General features: G+C 42.4%; 1 pseudogene; it reads right to left on the reverse strand.

The window, feature by feature from the left end:
• Positions 1-3,889: 3,889 nt before the first annotated feature.
• Positions 3,890-4,547, reverse strand: LOC116741339 (annotated as a pseudogene).
• Between the last annotated feature and the right edge of the window lie 9,634 nt (positions 4,548-14,181).

Raw genomic sequence — 14,181 nt, forward strand, 5'->3', positions numbered from 1 at the left:
AGAGGAAGTAAGAGATTCAAAGCATGAGAAAGTATACGGAGGGAGCCACAGAGCAAAAAACTGCGGGCAGCCTCTAGGAGCTGAGAGCAGTCCCCCAGCCAAAAGCCAACCAGTGAATGGAGGCCTCAGTCCTATAACTGCAAGGAACTGAATTCTATCAACAACTTGGATGAGCTTGGAAACAGATTCTTCCCCAGAGCCTCCAGAAAGGAATGCAGCCTGGCAAGACCCTGAACAGAGACCCAGCCACACAAATCTACAGAACTGGGAGCTAATAAATGGGTGTTGTTTTAAGCCACTGCTGGTGGTAACCTGTTACATAGCAAGAGAAAACTAATACAGAGAACTTAACAGTTTTCTCCGTATTAACTCACAGAGAAAAAAGAATGAAACACTATGGAGTCTTCGCTTTGCAGGAAGTGAAAACCAAGGTACAACTCAATGGAGGAAAAGGGCAAGACTGTGTAAGGTGTAACTATAAAAATTCAGACAGGTCTAGCGAAAGCCTCATGAGAGCTTTGAGACTCTCTGAGACTATGAACAAGTTACCATACTCCACATTGGTATTTTTAGAACTAGGGGCATGTTACATTTCCTAGGGAGCTAGGATTATGAATACATCTCAGTTATTCCTATGAGCACGCCAGTTTTGGAGTTAGTTGTGGCTTCAAACCACAGCTTTGCCATTTTACTTGACATTTGGCAAGTAATCTCTCTGAGCCTCAGTTTTATCAACTGCGGAGTAAGCATGATGAGGTTGTTGTGAGGTTGAGTGAGATACTATGTGTATCGTTCTTAGCACCATCCCTGACACAAGCTCTCTAGAAATCATTTCCACGTATATGCAAGACGGATAAAATAATCAATGCTTGAAATATTCACAGGCTCTTTCTGCCCCCTCAACTGCTAAACTATTCTGATGATGACTAATGAGCGTTTCCCCATTTCCTTCCCCCTGTTTTCCACATCCTGTATTCGGGACAGGAAGTAATCAGTCAGGAGGACAGCTGGAGAAGTTGGGTAGGAGATTCAAGTAGGAAGGGGCTTAGATGAGAGACAGAGGGATAATAGAGGGGTGGGAAAAAAGGCTAATGGGGGAAAAAAGGAAAGAGGAGAGAAGATGAAGGTAACAGAAAGAGTTATTTCTAAGGAGAGTGGAGAGAGATATGAGAACCTGTGCCAGATGAATGAGAGAGAGAGTTTACAAAAATACAAGGGAGTCTGTGCCGACATAAATACGTGATTGAATAAATAAATTGAGCAAATAGAGAAATTTCCCATGGAGAAGAATTCCACATAATTTATATAGATACTTTGCCCTCAAGAGAGTGGAGCACATAAGCCTCCACTCCTTAAGTGTCAGCTGTGCATAGTGACTTCTATCCAAGAAGAACAGTATAGAAAAAGGAGAGAGGGAGTGACTTTACAGGAGAGAAACCCAACACAACCTCAGCCAGGTGATCAAGGTGTCATACGATGAGATGAGAACTGCACTTGACCACTGTGGTCTTCCTCCTGCTAAATGCAAAACCCAGTCTTTTTTTCTTTTTTTGCGGTACACGGGCCTCTCACTGTTATAGCCTCTCCCGCTGCGGAGCACAGGCTCCGGACGCGCAGGCTCAGCAGCCATGGCTCACGGGCCCAGCTGCTCCGCGGCATGTGGGATCTTCCCGGACCAGGGCGCGAACTCGCGTCCCCTGCGTCGGCAGGCGGACTCTCAACCACTGCGCCACCAGGGAAGCCCAAAACCCAATCTAACCGTGAGAAAAACATCAGACAACTCCTAACTGAAAGACAGTTTATAACATACCTGGCCACTACTCCTCAAAACTGTCAAGGTGATCAAAAACAAGGAAAGTCTGAGAAACTGTCACAGCCAAGAGGATCCTAAGGAAACATCCTCAGTAGAAACCTGAAACAGAAAAACTCATTAGGTAAAAATTAAGGAAGTCTGGATAATATATAAACTTCAGTTACTAATGTATCAACATTGGCTCCATAGTTGTGACAAATGTACTATACATTTTTTTTAATATTTATTTATTCATTTGGCTTGCACCGGGTCTTAGTTGCGGCATGTGGGATCTTTTTAGTTGCAGCATGTAGGATTTAGTTCCCTGACCAGAGATCAAACCTGGGCCCCCTGCATTGGGAGCATGGAGTCTTAGCCACTGGACCACTAGAAAAGTCCCACAAATATACTATACTGAAGTAAGATGTTAATAATAGAAGAAATCGGGTAGGGAGTATATGGTAACTCTCAGTATTATTGCAACTTTTCTGTAAATTGAAAACTGTTCTAAAACAAAACATTATCCCAGATTTCAGTACCACATTTTTTAATTAAAAATAATACAATAAAATGTTTAAAAATATGAGAGAAAAGGAATTTTAAGACATATTACTGTAGGTAATGAATTCTGTCATCTTTAATGCTCTTTGAAAAATGCAAATAAGGATCGGAATTAATTTTAATTGCATTTTCCTTACTGAAATGTTTCTTTTAATGCAACAATGTTTCTTTTAAGGCTCCAAAGCTGGGCTTCCTGGGGCCTAGGATCTATTCAGGTTCCAATATTAGCATCCTAAAATGTTGGAGAACACAAGAAGGATGACTTCCTCTTGGGAATGTTCTGGAAGTCTTGAATAGCCTGGAAGCCAGTTAACCATCAAGACAGAGTGTCAGGGCAGTTGACTGAATCCCCTTCCAGAAGTGACTTTCCAGTCCCCTGGCAGGCCTGGAATCCCTTAAAAGAGCTGCCACCCCGGGCTTCCCTGGTGGCGCAGTGGTTGAGAGTCCACCTGCCGATGCAGGGGATGCGGGTTCGTGCCCCAGTCCGGGAAGATCCCACATGCCGCGGAGCGGCTGGGCCCATGAGCCATGGCCGCTGAGCCTGCGCGTCCGGAGCCTGTGCTCCGCAACGGGAGAGGCCACAGCGGTGAGAGGCCTGTGTACCGCAAAAAAAAAAAAAAAAAAAGAGCTGCCACCCCAAAGAAGCTCCTGGCTGACTACATGCCTAATCTCTGATTAAATCCAGTTATGGAAACAGATGAAAAGAAGAGCCATACTTGGCTCACAGGAGCCTGGGCATTGGAACATCTGTGGAAAATATTGGGTCCCTTATCCACATACACAGACAGTTTGGGCATTTTCCAAATCCACATCAGTGCCAACAACTTCTTTATCTTTTCCTGGGGAGCAAGGAGCCGGCTGCACACACCAGTCATAGCGGGCCAGAGACTGTCACCCTTAGAAAAGCCTGCCAGGAAGGTAGGCCCTTGGCTGGTGTCAGGAACTTGGATTTCGGGATCACTCCCACCATTCCCAGAATTGATAAGAGTGACCAACTATGCCTAAACTATTCATACACACAGTGGGGTTCATGCTGAACACCTGTTTCCTTGTGAGAGGCTGGAATTTTGGTATGTGCTGGGCAGAAGTTGCCTACGTGACCGGCACCTTCAATAAAAACCTTGAGTCTCTAATGAGCTTCCCTGGTCAACAATATTTCACATGTGCTGTCACAACTTGTCGCTGGAGGAATCAAGTGCATCCTTTGTGACTCCACTAGGAGAGGACTCTTGGAAGCTTGGGCCTACTTTGCTCTGAACATCAGCCCCTGTGCCTTTCCCCTTTGCTATTTGGCTTTGTATCCTCCAGCTGTAATAAATTATAGCCATGGATACAGCTATATGCTGAATCCTGTGAATCCCCTGAACAAATCATTGAATCTGGAGGTGGTCTTGGGGACACCCTACACAGGCTATTCTTCTTTTTGGGGGATATCATTAGTTTATTATAAAAGAGAAACATGGAAATTATTTACATGATGAAATACCTCAGTGGAATGGGCAGCTTCACGTGATGCCATTTCAGTAGTGACTTATTTCAGTCTACATACTTTCCAAGAATGTCACCATCTCTAAGTAAGAAATAATCCTTGTCTAGAACTGCTTTGGTGCCTTAGAGCCCAGTTCGGTAACTACTACTGTTGTTTGCAATACTGTTCCTTGAGATTTTTCTGGAAGCATAATGCCTCTCTTGGTTACAGTTTCCGCTGCACTCTTTTCAACTAATACTTGGTCAAAGAGGGGGAAAAACTTTCTAAATGCCTGTCCTGCCGTGACTCTGGCCACCGTAGTTTAGTTCATACTCTCCACAAGGCTCCTCTTATCTATAACATTAGCATAAAGATTTTTCTTGGTCCAACCCTTATTAGGACGGGCACAGAGGAAGATATGGTTAGCTGCATTTGATCACTGAGAAAACAAGCCCAGAGAAGACTGGTTTAACAGCTAGGAGGGGCAGAGCTGGAATTAGAACTCAAGTTTGTCTGTTTCCACACCCAGCAGTCAATCTTATTGCCAAAGGTTGGGGTGCCTCCCCTCTCTCCACCCTCTACTTCTCCCCCTTAACTCTGGAGAACCTGTCTGGCAGGTCTGACAGGGCTTGGGGGTGAAAGGGGAGGGGGGAAGGCGTCAGTTCCAGTCATCCTCCCACCTTCCCAGAGATAACCTCTCCAGCCCTACCCTCTGTCCCACTCCATCTGAGCCTGGCCACAGCCTTCTTTATCCTTCCCTCCCAGTACCCACCACCATCTCCCTCAAATCCTTTGTTTTAGTATCTATCGGTCATCATCTTCATCCTCATTTATTTTCTGAATGCCTCCAGAATGTGCCAGAGACTAAGGTGACACCAATGGGCCTTGGCCACAGGGGGCTGTCCCTAACTTACTCTTAGAGGAAGTACTTAGAGTGCCCACCTTAGGTCCCCACACCCAGCAGAGCCACCCAAACAGGGCAAGGAGAGGCAATGACTCGGAGGCTCTCATCCTGTTCCACCTCTGAGACTTCTCGCCTTTTTCTCTTTCCGCAAGTGTGGATCTCTAGGTCTGAAATCCCAGAAACAATAGATCTGGTCATGCGTTCCCTCTCCTCTTTTCTGTTTTCCCACCTGTTGTAAGGTGGTCACAGGAAAGAACTCTGCTGTGCTTATGTCTGTACCCTCTCCCCAGCCTTTATCCCATGTCACAGTGTGTTTTGCAGATGCTAGCACACTGAGCAAATGAAATCAAGTCTGACTGATTCTACATTCTTGCTAATTTAATGGAAGATGATTACCCAAGCCCAAATACATAAAATTATAAAGTATTTTGGGCTAAATGTGTCTCTTTTAAGATTCAGCAAATGACCTTAGTGAAGTTGAAAAGACAGGATATCTGGGGGTCTATGAATTTAACATATTTTCTTATTTTTTCTGTCTACCATGTTTCTTCAAATCTAGAAATGCCATCAGTGATTAAACACATCATTTTTGAGAAAAAAAAAGCACTCCCAATTATAATTTTAGGATGCATCCCAATTTCAGAGATTTAAAAATTTGGACTATTGGATGCAAAGAAAAACAGCTTTTTTCTTTTTTTTTTTTTTTTTTCGGTACGCGGGCCTCTCACTGTTGTGACCTCTCCTGTTGCAGAGCACAGGCTCCGGATGTGCAGGCTCCGGATGTGCAGGCTCAGCGGCCATGGCTCATGGGCCCAGCCGCTCCGCGTCATGTGGGATCTTCCTGGACCGGGGCACGAACCCGCGTCCCCTGCATCGGCAGGCGGACTCTCAACCACTGTGCCACCAGGGAAGCCCCTTCTGCCCATTTTTGATTGGGTTGTTTATTTTTTTAATATTGAGCTGAATGAGCTGTTTATATATTTGGGTGATTAATCCTTGGTCCGTTGATTCGTTTGCAAATATTTTCTCTCATTCTGAGGGTTGTCTTTTTGTCTTGTTTGTAGTTTCCTTTGCTTTGCAAAAGCTTTTAAGTTTCATTTTGTCCCATTTGTTTATTTTTGTTTTTATTTCCATTACTCTAGGAGGTGGCTCAGAAAAGATATTGCTGTGATTTATGTCAAAGAGTGTTCTTCCTATGTTTTCTCTAAGTGTTTTTTGGTGTCTGGTCTTACATTTAGGTCTCTAATCCATTTTGAGTTTATTTTTGTGTATGGTGTTAGGGAGTGTTCTAATTTCATTCTTTTACATATAGCTGTCCAGTTTTCCCAGCACCACTTTTTTTTTTTTTTTTGCGATACGCAGACCTCTCACTGTTGTGGCCTCTCCCGTTGTGGAGCACAGGCTCCGGACGCACAGGCTCAGCGGCCATGGCTCACGGGCCCAGCCACTCCGTGGCATGTGGGATCCTCCTGGACTGGGGCACGAATCCATGTCCCCTGCATTGGCAGGCAGACTCTCAACCACTGAGCCACCAGGGAAGCCCCCAGCACCACTTATTGAAGTGACTATCTTTTCTCCACCGTATATCCTTGCCTCCTTTGTCATAGACTAGTTGACCATAGGTGTGTGGGTTTATCTCTGGGCTTTCTATCCTGTTCCATTGATCTATATTTCTGTTTTTGTGCCAGCACCATGTTGTCTTGATTACTGTAGCTCTGTAGTATAGTCTGAAGTCAGGGAGTCCGATTCCTCCTGCTCCGTTTTTTTCCCTCAAGACTGCTTTGGCTATTCGGCGCCTTTTGTGTCTCCATACAAATTTTAAGATTTTTTGTTCTAGTTCTGTAAAAAATGTCACTGGTAATTTGATAGGGATTGCATTGATTCTGTAGATTGCTTTGGGTAGTAGAGTCATTTTCACAATATTGATTCTTCCAATCCAAGAACATGGTATATCTCTCCATCTGTTGGTATCATCTTTAAGTTCTTTCAACAGTGTCTTATAGTTTTCTGCATACAGGTCTTTTGTCTCCCTAGGTAGGTATATTCCTGGGTATTTTATTCTTTTTGTTGCAGTGGTAAATGGGAGGGATTCCTTAACTTCTCTTTCAGATTTTCATCATTAGTGTATAGGAATGTAAGAGATTTCTGTGCATTAATTTTGTATCCTGCAACTTTACCAAATTCATTGATTAGCTCTAGTAGTTTTCTGGTAGCATCTTTGGGATTCTCTATGTATAGTATCATGTCATCTGCAAACAGTGACAGTTTTACTTCTTCTTTTCCAATTTGTATTCCTTTTATTTCTTATTTTTCTCTGATTGCCGTGGCTAGGACTTCCAAAACTATGCTGAATAATAGTGGCGAGAGTGGACATCCTTGTCTTGTTCCTGATCTTAGAGGAAATGCTTTCAGTTTTTCACCATTGAGAATGTTTGCTGTGGGTTTGTCATATATGGCCTTTATTATGTTGAGTTAGGTTCCCTCTATGGCCACTTTCTGGAGAGTTTTTATCATAAATGGGTGTTGAATTTTGTCAAAAGCTTTTTCTGCATCTATTGAGATGATCATATGGTTTTTATTCTTCAGTTTGTTAATATGGTGTATCACATTGATTGATTTGCGTATATTGAAGAATCCTTGCATCCCTGGGATAAATATGACTTGATCATGGTGTATGATCCTTTTAATGTGTTGTTGGATTCTGTTTCCTAGTATTTTGTTGAGGATATTTACATCTATATTCATCAGTGATATTGGTCTGTAATTTTCCTTTTTTGTAGTATCTTTGTCCAGTTTTGGTATCAGGGTAATGATGGCCTCATAGAATGAGTTTGGGAGTGTTCCTTCCCCTGCAATTTTTTGGAAGAGTTTAAGAAAGATGGGTGTTAGCTCTTTTTTAAATGTTTGATAGAATTCACCTGTGAAACCATCTGGTCCTGGACTTTTGTTCGTTGGAAGATTTTTAATCACAGTTTCAATTTCATTACTTGTGATTGGTCTGTTCATATTTTCTATTTCTTCCTGGTTCAGTCTTGGGAGGTTGTACCTTTCTAGGAATTTCTCCATTTCTTCCAGGTTGTCCATTTTATTGGCATAGAGTTGCTTGTAGTATTCTCTTAGGATGCCTTGTATTTCTGCAGTGTCTGTTGTAACTTTTCCATTTTCATTTCTAATTTTATTGATTTGAGTTCTCTCCCTGTTTTTCTTGATGAATCTGGCTAATGGTTTATCAATTTTGTTTATCTTCTCAAAAAACAAGCTTTTAGTTTTATTGATCCTTGCTATTGTTTTCTTGTTTCTATTTCATTTATTTCTGCTCTGATCTTTATGATTTCTTTCCTTCTGCTAACTTTGGGTTTTGTGTGTTCTTCTTTCTCTGGTTCCTTTAGGTGTAAGGTTAGATTGTTTTTTGAGATTTTTCTTGTTTCTTGAGGTAGGCTTGTAAACTTCCCTCTTAGAACTGCTTTTGCTGCATCCTATAGATTTTGGATCATCGTGTTTTCATTGTCATTTGTCTCTAGGTATTTTTTGATTTCCTCTTTGATTTCTTCAGTGATCTCTTGGTTATTTACTAACGTATTGTTTAGCCTCCATATGTTTGTGTTTTTTACGGTTTTTTCCCTGTAATTGATTTCTAATCTCATAACATTGTGGCCGGAAAAGATGCTTGATATGATTTCAATTTTCTTAAATTTACTGAGGTTTGATTTGTGACCCAAGATGTGATCTACCCTGGAGAATGTTCTGTGTGCAGTTGAGAAGAAAGTGTAATCTGCTGTTTTTGGATGGAATGTCCTATAAATATCAATTAAATCTATCTGGTCTATTGTGTCATTTAAAGGTTGTGTTTCCTTATTGATTTACTGTTTGAATGATCTCTCCATTGGTGTAAGTGAGGTGTTTAAGTCCCCCACTCTTATTGTTGATTTCCTCTTTTATAGCTGTTAGCAGTTACCTTATGTATTGAGGTGCTCCCATGTTGGGTGCATATATATTTATAATTGTTATATCTTCTTCTTGGATTGATCCCTTGATCATTATGTAGTGTCCTTCCTTATCTCTTGTAACATTCTTTATTTTAAAGTCTTGATATGAGTATTGCTACTCCAGCTTTCTTTTGATTTCCATTTCCATGGAATATCTTTTTCCACCCCCTCACTTTCAGTCTGTATGTGTCCCTAGGTGTGAAGTGGGTCTCTTGTAGACAGCATATAGAAGGGTCTTGTTTTTGTATTCATTCAGCAAGCCTGTGTCTTTTGGTTGAAGCATTTAATCCATTCACGTTTAAGGTAATTATCCATATGTATCTTCCTATGACCATTTTCTTAACTGTTTTGGGTTTGTTTTTGTAGGTCCTTTTCTTCTCTTGTGTTTCCTGCCTAGAGAAGTTCCTTTAGCACTTGTTGTAGAGCTGGTTTGGTGGTGTCGAATTCTCTTAGCTTTTGCTTGTCTGTAAAGCTTTTGATTTTTCCATCGAATCTGAATGAGATCCTTGCTGGGTAGAGTAATCTTGGTTGTAGGTTCTTCCCTTTCATCACTTTAAGTATATCATGCCACTCCCTTCTGGCTTGTAGAGTTTCTGCTGAGAAACCAGCTGTTAACCTTATGGGAGTTCCCTTGTATGTTATTTTTCCCTTGTTGCTTTCAATAATTTTTCTTTGTCTTTAATTTTTGCCAGTTTGATTTCTATGTGTCTCAGCATGTTTCTCCTTGGGTTTAACCTGTATGGGACTCTCTGTGCTTCCTGGACTTGGGTGGCTATTTCCTGTCACATGTTAGGGAAGTTTTCGACTATAATCTCTTCAAATATTTTCTCGGGTCCTTTCTCTCTCTCTTCTCCTTCTGGGACCCCTATAATGCGAATATTGTTGCATTTAATGTTGTCCCAGAGGTCTCTTAGGCTGTCTTCATTTCTTTTCATTCTTTTTTCTTTATTCTGTTCCACAGTAGTGAATTCCACCATTCTGTCTTGCAGGTCACTTATCCGTTCTTCTGCCTCAGTTATTCTGCTATTGATTCCTTCTAGTGTATTTTTCATTTCAGTTATTGTGTTGTTCATCTCTGTTTGTTTGTTGTTTAATTCTTCTACGTCTTTGTTAAACATTTCTTGCATGTTCTCCATCTTTGCCTCCATTCTTTTTCCGAGGTCATGGATCATCTTCACTTTCATTATTCTGAATTATTTTTCTGGAAGGTTGCTATCTCCACTTCATTTAGTTGTTTTTCTGGGGTTTTATCTTGTTCCTTCATCTGGTACATAGCCCTGTGCCTTTTCATCTTGTCTATCTTTCTGTGAATGTGGTTTTTGTTCCACAGGCTGCAGGATTGTAATTCTTCTTCTCACATTTTCACTATTACTAGTAGCGCTGTATGAAGATCCTTGCACATGCATATTTGTGTCCATGTGTAAGTATGTCCTAAAAGTAAATTGCTGGGTATGCACTTTTCCATTTTGATAGATACTGCCAAACTGCCTCTTAAAAGGGCTTCATTAGGGCTTCCCTGATCACACAGTGGTTGAGAATCTGCCTGCCAGTGCAGGGGACACAGGTTCGAGCCCTGGTCTGGGAAGATCCCACATGCCACTTAGCAACTAGGCCCATGAGCCACAACTACTGAGCCTGTGCGTCTGGAGCCTGTGCTCCCAACAAGAGAGGCCGCGATAGTGAGAGGCCCACGCACCACGATGAAGAGTGGCCCCTGCTTGCCGCAACTAGAGAAAGCCCTTGCACAGAAACGAAGACCCAACACTGCCAAAAATAAATTAATTAATTAATTTTTTTAAAAAAAGGCTTCATTAACATTTTTTCTTTAAATACTTTAAACCCATATTAAACAAAATGGTATTTCCTAGTTAAATTAGAATGAACTACCGCAAACTCTAATAACAATTATGTTCATGTTGCTTTTATCTTTCGTATGAAATTCTAGAGTATGCAGCTGCCTTATTAAGGGTTTCTTTCCAGTTGTCCCAGATGCCCAGCAAACAAATCCAGGGAGTTTGTGAACTAGTTCTGGGTGTTCCACATGTGACTGTGGTTTTCACAGCCCCACAGATCACTGTTGAAAGACTAAGCCTGCAGCATCCACTATAGTACTGGATCTTGTGATATTCCTCAGGGCATGGATCCTTGTGCTGATTTTTGTGGGGGACACTGAATCTCTGAGGAACTCTTGCTCTGGCTCCTCAGGGGAACCAGTTGCCTCAGGAGCAGCAGGTTAGTAGGGCTGGTTTCAGGGTCCATCACCCCATGCACACAGACCCCGTGTCACTTTCTCTCCTTGGAGGTGTTGGGATCCCTTCAGGTGTCTGGCACATTTCCTCTTAAACTCCCAAACACAAAAGGAGGTGACTATATGTCTTAATCACAGATGTGGGAACTATTGCCCATCCAAGGAAGACTATCTAGGTGAACTCAATGGCCCTACCCGTTTACTGCAGAGATAATGACTCAAAGGTAATTTTCTCAAACTTCTCTGTTGTAAGAGAACAGGGGGAAAGCCCTACAGAAATATAATATCCAGCAGAGCACTCCATATGTATCTAAAACTAATTGCCTAAGAGTAGCTATATTAGTTTGCTAGGGCTGCCATAACAAAGTACCACAGACTGGGTGGCTTAAACAACAGAAATTTAATTTTTCACCATTCTGGAGGCTAGAAGTCCAGGAAAAAGGTGTCAGCAGGTTTGGTTTCTCCTGAGGCCTCTCTCCTTGGCTTGCACAGCCGCCTATCTGGTCCTCGCGTGGCTTTTTCTCTATGTGAGCTCATCCCTGGTATCTTCTTGTGTGTCCAAATTTCCTCTTAAAAGGACACAGGTCAGATTGCATTAGAACCCACACTAACAGCCTCATTTTAACTTAATCACTTCTTTAAAGGCCCTATCTCCAAATAAGTCACATTCCAAGGTAATGGGGGTTAGGACCATGCTATATAACAATGGGTAATTTCAGCTCATATCAGTAGCTGCTATATGTGATTTTATATAGTTATCCTAGTTGACTGGGTGGCAGTGGCCTTCACTAAAAGCAGGTACTTAAGGCACAGATGATTGATGCAGGCTGATGTATTATTGAGCCTGTTAAAGGGAATCCACAAGAGGATCTGTTTTCCTTGTAAACACTTTTTCTGTAGAACCCCACTAGACATTTCAAAGGCCAATGAAACAGGAGTGCAAATGTCTGCTTGGCTTACAAACTGATTCTGACTCTGCATCCCACTCCTCAGCCCCCAATACTTGCGTATTTTCTGTGGGAACTAGAAATATTAACAACTATTTACTACAATAGTGAGCACAGGGAATCCAAAAGTGCATGCCCTCCAGGAGTTCAGTCTAATGGGAGAAACAGAAGAGCCATATACACACCTAAATATACACCAATCCTAGCTCTACGGCCAAATACTATTAGGCTTTGGAAGAGAGACAGTGTAGCTTTGCCTGGGTTTAGGGAAGAAATCATACTTGAGACTTGATGATGAAGAATTTCTCAAAGTCAAGAGCAGGTAGAATGAGGAGACTTTTAAAATATAACAGCACTGAATGATACAGTAAAAAACAGGAAACAAACTTAATGTCCATCAACAGACAATGGAAATAATCATATTTTCACACGCAAAATATCACTCAACAGTTAAAATTACTGAACCAGAGCTATAAATATTAACTTGGATAAATCATAACGCTGAGCCAGAAAAATAGAAGGAAAAAAGAAAAGCACTTTACAAACGAATACAAACAGCACGCCGTACCATGGGAGGCTGTGTAGCATGGTGACCTGGTGTGTGGCTAGAATCCCACCGCCTGGTGTCACATCCTGGCACTGCCACTTGTTATCCTGAGCAAGTTGCATCTCCTTTCAGCTTTCTCACCTGTAAATTGGGGATCATAATAGGACTTACAGGCAGGGGTACTGTGAGGATTTATGGAAGTAATACAAGTAAGGCACGGAGAACAATGCCTGCCACCCAATAAATGTTAACTATTGTTGCAATGGTATAAAGTTTTAGAAGGAGTGTAATATTTTGTTGAGTGATACATACACATATAGCAAAGTTTAAAAACATACAGGAAAACAACAATTAACAAATTTAGAATAATGGTTACCTCTGTAGGAGAGGGAAGTTTAAGAGATTAAGGAAGAGAAGGAGAGTGCTTCAACTACATTTGTAATACTATGTTTCTTTTTACTTTATTACTTTTAGTTTTTACCCCTCCTTGATGCATGGGGATCTTAGTTCCCTGAGATCCAACCTGCTGCCCCTGAAGTGGAAGCACGGGGTCCTAACTACTGGACTGCCAGGGACGTCCTTGTAATACTTTATTTCTTAAGCTGGGTGGTAACCATATGTTTTTCTTAGATTGGTATGTGTGTATGAAATATGTCATATTAAAAATAAAAAAATTTTTTAAAGATCAAATGAGATGAGGGTGGGATTGTATTCCTATAGACTCCAAAGATATTTCCCTGATTAGTTTTGTGTGATTTGGGTTTAGAGGCACAGAGAATCTGGAAGAAAAGATCCTGCAGCCACCCAAACTGTCTGGCTCCTTCCCATCATTCAGATCTTGGTTCAAATATCCCTTCCTGAGGGAAGCCTTCTTAACACCCATTTCAGATCAGCGCACCGCTATCCACTCTCTAACAAACGGCACTATTTTATTGAATAGGCTTATCCCTCTGGGCTGTTTTAGTAAGTTCCCCATTGGAATGCTCTGTCTCAGTCAATACTGTATTTCTAAAGCCATTTTATTTTTATTTTTTAAATTAATTTATTTATGGCTGCGTTGGGTCTTCGTCGCTGCGCACGGGCTTTCTGTAGTTGCGGCAAGCGGGGGCTACTCTTCGTTGCAGTGCACGGGCTTCTCATTACGGTGCCTTCTCTTGGTGCGGAGCATGGGCTCTAGGCATGCGGGCTTCAGTAGCTGTGGCATACGGACTCAGTAGTTATGGCTCGTGGCCTCCAGAGCGCAGGCTCAGTAGTTGTGGCGCACGGGCTTAGTTGCTCCGCGGCATGTGGGATCTTCCTGGACTGGAACCCATGTCCCCTGCATTGGCAGGCGGACTCTTAACCACTGCACCACCAGAGAAGTCCTAAAGCCATTTTAAATCCTCAATTATTTTTTTTGTTTTGGATGACTGGATGAATAAGGGACTGAATGAATGGAGTCCATTCCTTCATCCTCAGGACGCCTCTTTTGAGCCAGACTGGAGGGCAGAGGTAGAATGAGGAAAGCCTGAAGAGAAGAGCGAAGATCGGAGTGGGCTGAGGAGGGAGCGGAATGAAGATCTGGAGCATAGAAATGAGGGAGATCTCTGAGGGTGAGGAGCGTGCGGTGAAGGTGAACGAAGGGGCACACCCCTGGCAGAGCGCGGCAGAGGCGCGGGCCTCCAGTGAGGGGGCGGGGCCTGGAGGGAGGGAGGGCCTGCGGGCGGGAGCCTGCGGGGCGGGGGCCTG

This window comes from Phocoena sinus, chromosome 16 (genome assembly GCF_008692025.1).
Source record: "Phocoena sinus isolate mPhoSin1 chromosome 16, mPhoSin1.pri, whole genome shotgun sequence".
NCBI classification, from domain to species: domain Eukaryota; kingdom Metazoa; phylum Chordata; class Mammalia; order Artiodactyla; family Phocoenidae; genus Phocoena; species Phocoena sinus.